Raw genomic sequence first — 10,761 nt, forward strand, 5'->3', positions numbered from 1 at the left:
GGGACAGGAGTGGACTTGGGAGGCAGGCTGCGGAGGCGGCAGCAGGGAAGGGAAGCCTGAAGCTCAGGTGAGTGTCTGGGAGGTTGAAGAGCCATTATCATAGATCTGGTAAGTCAAAGAAAGAAAAAATAAGTAAAGAGGCAACACTGGGTTGGGTTTAGTTTTTGTTAACCTTGAGAAGCCAACAGCATAAAGGATGTTGACATTAAATGGACAATTAGAGTGGAAGACTGGAGCTGAGGGTGAAGGTCAGGACTGAGCTACAGATTTGGGGGTGAAATATACAAAAGTGAAAGGAAACCACAGGCCATGATGAGATTGCCCAGGGACAGACTTCAGAGAGAAACTGGGCAGTGAGGGGTACTGACAGCGACCCCTAAGGGAGTGGGCACAGTGAGCCAGGAATTCCCTCGGTGCCGGGGGCTGCCGACTTCGTGTGCAGTGATCCAGGTGAGGTGGGTAGAGACAGGTGGGCCTGCGGAAAGGGTGGAGGTTGACCTTGGGAATCTGCCAGCCTGTGTCTAGGTGGTGCCTAGTCCCCGTTTGCTGAGGACTGTCCTGCTTTTAGCATGGAAAGTGCCATGTCTCGGGAAACCTCCCTCGATCCCAGGCAAACTGGTACAGTTGGTTTCTGTACATTTGTCAAACCTCACTGGTTAGTTAGTATCCCCACCATAAACTTCTTGCACATACAACTTTTCTTGTTTTCTAACCAGGGAATCAAACTTTTTCTGCTGAGGAAATGAGTGTGGGAAAAGCACCGTTGTCCACAGGCTGCTCAGCAACCCGGCTGTGTGTCCATCTTACTTGGATGAGGCTGATCAAATTTGCCCTCTCATTTGCCATGTTTATATTTAAAGTAGCAAAATGGGTTCCAGCTTTGTAGACAAATGGACAAACCATTTTGCTTTGGAAGTTTGGAGCTATTAGCTCGACGAGAACGGGCTCTATCACTTTCGGATGTTCTTCATTTGCTGTGCATGTCACCTTCTTGGAATATGGGCCTTAGTAATGGATGAGGACAGAAGAGACAGCAGAGAAACATCAGGAAATGTCAGGTTTGTTATGTTATTTAAGGAAACTGAAAACAGGTAGCCCTCAGTCCAAGCAGGTGGCTGTAAACCAAGTCCCCGCCTAACTTAATGCAGATAAGCCGTTGACTCTCCCAGTTCCTCCATGGGCAATGGTTCTTGGGAAAACCCTTGTCAAAATTACCTACCAAGGTACACACTAGATACTTCTGAAATATTTAGTTCTAAACTAGGCTGTATAGGAGAGTGAAAAGAAAAAAAAAAAAGGTAGAGTTCTAGTTTTAAGGGAATCAAAATTTAATCATGAGAGAGAGGTTGAATACACATGAAGAAAACCGACAAAGCTCCACTTTGTAAGGCATAGAAATAGGTGCTCTAGGAACTCAGAAGAGAGGGTGTGGGTCTGGGCAGGAGAAGCCCAAGAGGGCTTCACAGAGGAGGGAGTGCTTTGGCTGGGTATTAGAGAACAGAGAGGAGATGGTGTCTTGGCAGAATTACAGTGTAAGTGAAGGCTATAGAGTTAAGTCTTTGTCTCTGCTGGAGCCCAGCTTCACCTCTGCGGCTTCCCTCTTGCTTCTGTCACCGAAGGCTATGTTTAAAACAGGACAGATGGGGTGCCAGGCAAGAGAGCACACGTTTCGCCTGCTTCCCTCTCCTGCAGTCCCTCCCTGATTGGTGATAGCGACTCGAGGTGGTTCCTCACTTACTCCCAAACCCTCAATCTGGTCATGTGCCACTGAGTCTTGACTTCAGTGTCATGAGTTATTGTATTGTGTTAAAGACTATGAGGGCTTTTTTCTCCCTCTCGTATGTTTGCTGGAATAGTTTCTCTAAGAATTATTTAATTTCCTACTGTAGTCAAATGAAATGTGGTGGACTTTCCACTCTTCCTCCTGTCAGTGTTCAGTGATTTTATCAAATTCTACCAACAAAAAGTGTGGGGTTCGGTTTGACCTGTTTGGCTGTTTCTGTGGCACCTACCTCTTAGGGAGTGACCCTCTCAGGCTCCTCTGCTCGAACTTGAGTTGGGCTCCTTAAAGTTTTGAATTTAACAGCTTGAAAGGCCTAAACTGAGGACCCTGAGTGACTCACTCTGGTTTCCTTGTGAGGTGCCCAGTTTGCAGCACTTTCTTGTAAGGCAAACCTCTTTAAAGCATGTCACAATTGCTGTGCACTTAATTTTTTGCAGAAAAGGGGAAATGCAATTGGACATGCAGCTTATTGGAGGAAGGTTTGGAAATGAGGAATGGATATGTAAAGATGAGTGGGGGAAGCCAGCTGGCAGGGGAGCGCTGGGGGGCTGGAGACCGCGAGGGCCTTGGGGGAGAGTCGGGGGGCAGGAGGAAGCAGCACCTGCCTCCCAGGACAATGCGTGGAGCAAGCTACAGGCCCTGGGGCACTCTGCACAGAGTGATGAAACACCCTCTGTGCCATGTCTCTCGCTGAACTTGCACAGTCAGGCAGAGGGTACAGCTCATCCCTGTAGGCTGATGTCCCAATTTTTATGTTGTTCTAGTGTGACTGACATGGGGAAGTATTAAAAGTAAAGAACGCTGAGAAATCTTGACTCAAGGGACTGCTTGAAAGCCACCATGACCCACTTTCCTGTTTCTGACATTGCATATTCCGTCTTATTCATACTCAGGTCTTGGCACATTATGAATGTTTGTTGACTGAAGCAGTGACCACATGGGACTCACTACAGAGCTGCTGCTTGAGCGAATGCATGTCAGACTTTCCCTTGTCTTGGCAGTCTTTGCCACGACAGGTCTCAAACATGAAGTTGATTCTATCTTTCAGCCATTTCAGCGGCTCATCATTACTTCTCCCATCACCCCCTCCCCAGTCTCCAGAGTTAGGCGTGGTTAGGGAAGGGAGGATAACTTCCAATATCTCAGAACGTAACAAAGTGGGTCATTGAGATAAATGGTTTTACCGAACTAGTAGGTCCAGGGAATGTGGCTATGGGCACAGAGGGTGGAATCCTGACTTCTCTATTGCCACCTGCCACTGGGGAAAGGCATTAGGAGTTCAACGCCCTTTCTGTTTACTGCAGGAGTCGTCCCGCTGCTGTGCTATATTCCTGTCTAGAACTGCAGAGAAGAGGCGTTGGGACTTGAAAAGTTGCATATGCCAACACGCTCAGGGTTATGTTATCGCTTCGTGGAAAGTCTTGCGCTACTCTTAAAGTTCATGAAAAATCATGTTTTCACCACCTCAGAGGGACCAAGCCAAACATTTGGTAAATTTCTGCCTGAGTCTGTTTGTAGGCTATTTATGGATGAAAGATGCATGCTTCACAACCTCGTCACTACTGGACCTGGGGGGTGAGGTTTTTCTCAGCTTAAACACATAAACACAGACACATACACAGATATAGACACAGACATGCACAAACACATACATAGACACGGACTCACACACACAGACAAAAACATAGAGACAACATTCATAAATATACAGGTGGTAGAAATAATCTGTGACAGAGATATAGAAATGTCGTCAAAAGGTCTCCTTATGCAGAAATAACTCCTAAAAACAAATAAATGACAAACAAATATGAACAGTTGGAGAGATATAAGCTTGACCAAGACAGCCAAGGTGAGCTGCCACTTGATTCTGGCTAGATTCAACTCATGTTCCTGGTGACAGAGGGTAGATCAGCCTGTGTAGCCTGACTCATGTTATGAGCCTGTGTTCCTGCCACAAACCCTGAACCATGATGAAAGGAAAGCCCTGGGTCTCTGTAATGACTGGGTCCAGGCTATGCATGAAGCACACTGAATTTGTGTCCTCATTTTGCCAAAGAGAGTCAGTGCTTTTTTAGCAAATGCCAAACTAAACAAACACGTGATTGAGGGTTTGTCAAGGTGCCTTCCTTTCACCTTTCACAAAGGGCTCCCCAGACATTTGTTCAAATAGGTCTGATTCTATTGGCCTAAAGTTACCACATAGGTGACACTTTGGCCAGGCTGTATTACCTTCCAGAAAATTTATTTACTTTTAATGGGGCAAAACTGAAAATACATCCAGTGCCCGAAGGCATTGATGTCAGAGATAATCGTAGCAATGAGAATGAATCCTTGAACTAGAAAGGAAATGGCCCAGAAGGATGCCTCTGGAGGCTGCCAGACGGAAAGCCTGAGTCTTGCCCATTGTTAAAAGAACATCCTCCCTGTCTGGATGTCTGTTTTTATTAGGAACCATATATCTCTCTTACATGAACTTGTGACCCAATAATAAACGACCTGGTTATTAAACCAATTTCCTACGTTAAACCTTTCACCCAGGCCAGCCATGGGCAGGTGTGTTCTGCTGCCTGCCCCACCCTGCTGCCTACCTTCGCTGTGCTCCAGAGACTGCCAGTGCCCTTCGGATTCTATCTTGAACCCTGGTGACTGGTCAACCTGTGGGTGGTGAGGAAGAGAGAGCAAAGATTCCCAGCTCCCTCCTGCAGCGCTGGTTCTGATCATGTTCTCTGGATGGAAGATGGATGCTTTGTGGGTCATTCTGGTGAGCACAGTGGCCTTTCTATGTGAGGATGGGCTGATCAAAAGTTCCGGTTTTCTCTGTGCCAATCACCAGACCCTAAAATCTGAGAGCTATAAGAATGTCTCAAATGAATGTCCTTTCTTTTCCTTCCAGCTCACCTTCAGGCTAGTTTGTGTACCCCTTTGTTGTGCACATCTGACCTGGATTCAGGATTTTGATGTCTTCTCTTGTAGGACTCTCAGAAACCTGAAGATTTCTCATGCTGTTTCCTCTACCTGGAACAATCTTTCCCGATGCTCTTCTCCTGGGTGGATCCTTCTTTTCCTTCAGACTGTCTTCTGAAAGTCTTTCTCTGACTAAGCAGCCACCATACTGTTTGCAGTTTCTATCGAAGCACCATACTTATTTTCTGCAAAATACTTATCATAATTAGTTAAGAAATATGCCTACTTGTTTTACTGTCTCTCTCCCCCAAAATAGAAAGCAAACTCTGTGAGAACAAATACCAAATCTTGATTGTTCATTGCTTTACATCTAGCACTTAGCTGTAGGAGATTGTCAATAAATACACTTTGATAGAATGAATGAATGAGGATATTGTGAGATCCCGAAAATGACCAGAACCCTGGATTAGTTTTTCCAGAAAAGGTCAGAACACAGCGACCTTGCCTCTCTTCCTCTTGGAAGAGAGTGGAAAGGAGAGTTAGCATGAGAGGGAATAGCAAGATACTTCCAGTAAGACTTTTATTGTTGTCCAAGGAAAATATTAGTAGGCTAAGCTAACACCTTTGTGCTGAGCCCAGACATGCCCGGCCTTACCAGCCACCGTGCCAAAATTTCCCACTCTGCCTGGCCTGGCAGCCCATGTCAGAGCCCCTGTTTCCCTGTATGGTTAACTATTAGAGTTGACTGTAGAATTGTTGGCACATCAGTTACCCACAGCATCCTTTCAGCAAGGATTAATCATCCCCATGAGACTTGTTTATGAACCTGATTGATTTTAATGATTCTTGGTGCCCTCTGCAGGGGCAGGCCTTTGCATAGAGCTCTTGAAAGGCCAGGATGCCTGATACCTAAGTTGCTCTCAGAAATGTCAATTCAGTTCCTTTCAATTCCATTCTACTCAATCAAATCTTTACTGAACTGCAAGATAGATAAACAATGGTTAATGAAACCATTCACTAATCCAATTAAGGGATTTCCTCCAATCAGTGGCATTGGGATTGGCTAGTCTCTTTGGGAACTCTAATTGTTGTTGCACAGGTCTCTTGTTCTCTCAAGGTTTTTGATGGGTCTGGGGAAAAGTGACGCTGGGATGGCTTGTTCATCTACAGCTTCTAGAGTGACCATTTCAGGCAGGACACCACCCAAGCAAGGCCATCTTTGCTAATGATCTCTTAAATCTTCTTAGTAATCCTTTTAATCCCATTTCTCTTTCACATCTTGTCTCCAGTTCTAATGCTTTCTTTCTTCTCTCTCCCTTCTTGGTAAGTGGGTACACTGGCACACTTAGGGGTGTCAGTCCCACCTGGGCTCTGGATCTAGATAGTTGTTAGGATCTGATTCAAATCAGGGTTGTTTTTTCAATATTTTGTGAAGCACTTCCTTTATTATAATTCATTTCAAGTGATACTTTTTGTTATAAACTTACTGTGATTGCTTTAATTGAGCACCTACTATGGGCCAGGTAATCTGAGATTCATTTTCAAAATAATTCATAATTCATTGAAGAAAACAGATGCTTAAATAAGTAAACATAAAACAAAGCAAAATCTCATGTTGCATGTATGTGTGTGTGTCTGTGTGTGTATGTTTTCCAGAAAGTATCCAACCATTGTTAATTTATTTTTCATATTATATGGCCCATACTTTCTGGACAGCCCATATATATATATATATATATATATATATATATATATGGGTTGCTGTCAGACTGTGACAATGACCAACTCCCTAAATTAGTTCTCATTATATTTCTGATTGGTAATAATCTAACTATTTACATTAAGGGCTTCAAATTCAAATGTCTACATAACTGGGGCAGAAAATGTGTCTGAAATAAGTTGTGGGACTGTGGAGTATTGGAGAGATCATGACTACCCTAAGCAGATCAGTGGTTATGCTATGTTGTCTGATTATTGCTGCTCAAGAAGGAGGAATCAATATTGCCAGCTCTTTTGATTGTTCAAGACAACATAAAAATCCATATTTCTCATGTGACATTTCCTAATTTAAATAATTCTATTTGCCAAAAAAAGTCCACCCTAGAGCTGAGTATAGCCCACAGCTACTGATTCATAAGACTGATTTGCACGAGGAATGCAGAATTTTAATGAACATCTTAGTGAAACTGGGACAGGTGGGCTAATTTTATGGGCTTTCAGCCACTGTGCATCAGTTCATCTCCTGTGGTGCTGGTGGCTTTCAGTCCTCAGTTACCATGTGTCACTGTCTATCCTCTGATGATCCGTTACCCTCTGGAAAGTTCACCAGTTTGTTGCTGTGCGTGTGGTGGGGGCCTCACAAGAAGTGAGGAGACAAATCACTCAGAGTCTATTGTTGCTTTGGACACCCCTGGGTTGCTCTGTTTCCATTTTCTCTCCCATCTTCCCTGCCTTTGTGCGAATTCTGCCTTCCCTGAGTTCCGTTCCAGAATTTCCTTTTCTTTTTCACGTCTTATCTGTTCTCCTGACGTCCTGGGGGAGACTGCTTTAATTTTCCATGAAAACTGTTTATTCTTATTCCTAGGCACAGAATTAGACAGGGTTTCCTAGCCTTCCTCAGTTAGGGGAGACCATATGACTGACCCAAACTGCCCCTTGCATGCAGGTGCCACCATCCTGCCTTTCCCGTCCAGTAGCTTGATGCAGATAACCATGGCAACCTCAAAAGCCAAATGTGAATATGGCAGAGCCACAACAAAGGAAGAACCATGGGTCCCTGCATTAGTACCTGGGGAGAGCGTTCTGTTGCTCAGAAACTCCTGTACTTTATGTGAATGAGAAGTGAACTGACACTGCATTTGAATCATTATCTGTTTTGGTGTGTGCTGTGGTTTGGATGTGGTTTGTCCTGCCAAAATTCATGCTGAAATTTAATCCTCAGTGTGGCAGCATTGGGCAGTGGGCCCTAATGGGAGGCATTTGGGTCATGTGGCAGATCCATCACCAATAGATTTGTGCCCTCCTGCAGAGGTGAGTGAGATCTTCCTCTCACAGGAATAGATTAGTTGCCATGAGAGGCATTTGTTGAAAGGAGTCTGACTCCCTCCCTCTCTCTCTGTCTTTCTCTCTCTCTCTCTCGCTTCCTCTCTCACCGTGTGATCTCTGCACACACCCACTCCCCTTCTGCTTTCTGCCATGAGTGGAAGCAGCCTGAGGCCCTCACCAGATGCAACTGCCCAATCTCAGACTTTTCAGCCACCAGACTGTTGAGCCAAATAAACTTCTTTCTTCACAAATTACCCAGCCTCAGGTATTCTGTTATAGCAACACAAAACAAGCTAAGCCAGGGTATGTGAATGGACTATTAGATGTCTGCTAGGTTGTGAGCAACACAAAATCAGAGCGAATGCTCCATTTATCTTTTCCCAACTCTGTTCCCAGAACCTAGCATAGAAGCAGGCACACCATAGGTGCTTAATAAATGCTCTGGAACAAATGAATGAATGAAGGAATGTATTCATAGAACTTTACTTGAGATTTAGCCGTCATACATCCCAACTCTCATTTTATAACAAATAAAGAAATGGAAGCTCACAAGGAGGAAGTGACTGTCCAAGGCCACAGATTTAGTTAATTATGGAATAAGGATCAGCAAGCAAGGAGGTTCGGTCTGTTGTCTTTCTCCATCCCATGCTTCCCTCCATGGCAACCATATTCATACCAGACTGACTTTATTTATTTATTTATTTATTTATTTTTTTGAGACAGAGTCTCACTTTGTTGCCCAGGCTAGAGTGAGTGCCATGGCGTCAGCCTAGCTTACAGCAACCTCAAACTCCTGGGCTCAAGGAATCCTCCTGTCTCAGCCTCCCGAGCAGTTGGGACTACAGGCATGTGCCACCATGCCTGGCTAATTTTTTCTATATATATTTTTAGCTGTCCATATAATTTCTTTCTATTTTTAGTAGAGATGGGGTCTCGCTCTTGCTCAGGCTGGTCTTGAACTCCTGAGCTCAAATGATCCGCCCACCTCGGCCTCCCAGAGTGCTCAGACTGACTTTAATGCATTGCCATTTACCTCCATTGTGGTAATGTGCAAACCCTGTGCCACTTATCACTGCTTGCTCCAAGTTAAGGGCCATGCTCCCTGGAGGCTGGAGTGCAGTCCCACCCCCAGAGAAGCCTGCTCAGGACAGCACAGGTGGGGACACTTGGGACTGGAGCCATCCAGGTAGGGTTGCTTTAGTTCTAAGACTGAGATGCAGAGTACAACCCTGGCCCCTGCACATCTGAGGGACTGAATTAAGAGAACTGTACTCAGTCCTCTTCCTAGCAGGGCTACTCTCAGAGTTAGCCCTAATCATAATGTTTGTGGACTAAGGGCATAAAACGCTAGTTTGCCAGATCCTCGGAATATGTAGGACTCTCCTATGAGGAGCGCCTGAAAAGGTAAACATGGTTGAACTTGGGGTGAGAAGCATGAAAAGAGAAGCAGGTCTTTGCAATGCGATGGAAATGTTTCCAGCAACCAGTTGCTCCATGCGTATGTGCATCGTGTTCCATCTCTGCGAGGTAGGTCTCTTTTTCTGTGAATGTTGGTCTTGACTTATTCTTTTGGGTGGGTGAGGTGGGGAGGGGAGCAGAGGAGTGAAGTAGAGGATCTTAGAAATCACATCTTAAAGGGAGTTTTTCATATTTGATTTTGTAAAAAGTCCATAGAAAGTTAGCAAAGTCCACAGAAGAAAAGGGGAAACCCCACATGTCCAAGTTGTGTCATTGTGGTATTGAGCAAAGTTGGGTTTCTGCAATCTCAAGGGAGTATACACGAAGCTCTTCTAAGTATGGGACAAAATCTGCCTCTATCCACACTTTCTTGAGTTGCCCCATAGTTTTCACACACACCCCTTGCTCTCCCATCAAGCACATGCTACGGCATTACATGATTGGACAATGACCTTTTCACACTTTCGAGTCATGCTGTTGCAATTACAAATTCAGCACACAACACGTGCGTCAAAATCTGTTGTGAGCCTTCCTGTTTGGTTGAGTCTTTGGACAAAGAAAGACTAACATTCAACTACATTTGACTAACATTTTCAACTACTAACATTCTAAAATATGCAGATAGGCATCTACAACTGTGTTTTCACCTTATTTACTTTCAGAGATGGATTTTTTGTTGTTGTTGTTAAAGAATCACATTTTAAAAAAAGTCGATTCTCTTGCTCTTACCTCATGCCAAAGCCGTTCCGACTTTCCAGTGTAATCTGCATTTGGGCATAGACCAAGCTCGAGAGGTTGAGCCCAAAGGGAAGAGAGGGTTTGTGAGAGTTATGAACAGATGGAAGCAGGGTTTTACTTTTAATTAGGGGCTCATTTAGAATGGAAATCTGTATGTAATCTGAACCGCTGTGTGCACTGTGGCAGACACTAAATGAGGGAACAATACGAACCACTGTTGGAATTTTATCTGAACTGCAACTCTGTTTTCCATACCTCAGTTCTCCAGGTAACTATATTGTCAAATGCAGCGACTTAACCATAAGGGAGTTCTCAGAGCAAGGGCAGGGAAACTGTATACAACCCCTGGTGATGGTGATGTGAGGAGAGAGTGTGCGAGAGAATGAATAGCTGTTGCAAACTGAGATGCCTTTTGTCCCCTTATATTAAATGCTTGTTTCCAAATCTGGAGTGAGCCTCTAGAATTCTCCTCTGTTTTCTGCCAGGATGGGAGAGTCTTTTCCCTGTACACACTCCTAATTTTCAGTCACCTTAACAGCTTTTGGGTGGACCCAGTCAAATATTTAAACTCAGAAATGGTTCTTCTTTTCCCTGCAACAGCAACATATTGCACTAGGGAGCCATGTCATAAATCAGTGTAAACACATTTTCTTTTCTGTATGAAAGTTCACATAACTTTCTTGATGTACTTTGCATACAATAACAGTGGAGCCAAAAATGTACTTTGCCTCATCAGATAGGGGCTGTGCTTGCCTGGTCCTGCCTCTTTTCTGTGTATCGATGTCTCTTGGCAGAGGTACTTCCATTACGACCTGCTGTCCTGGGGCTGGAGA

Source organism: Eulemur rufifrons, chromosome 2, assembly GCF_041146395.1.
Source record: "Eulemur rufifrons isolate Redbay chromosome 2, OSU_ERuf_1, whole genome shotgun sequence".
Lineage (NCBI taxonomy): Eukaryota > Metazoa > Chordata > Mammalia > Primates > Lemuridae > Eulemur > Eulemur rufifrons.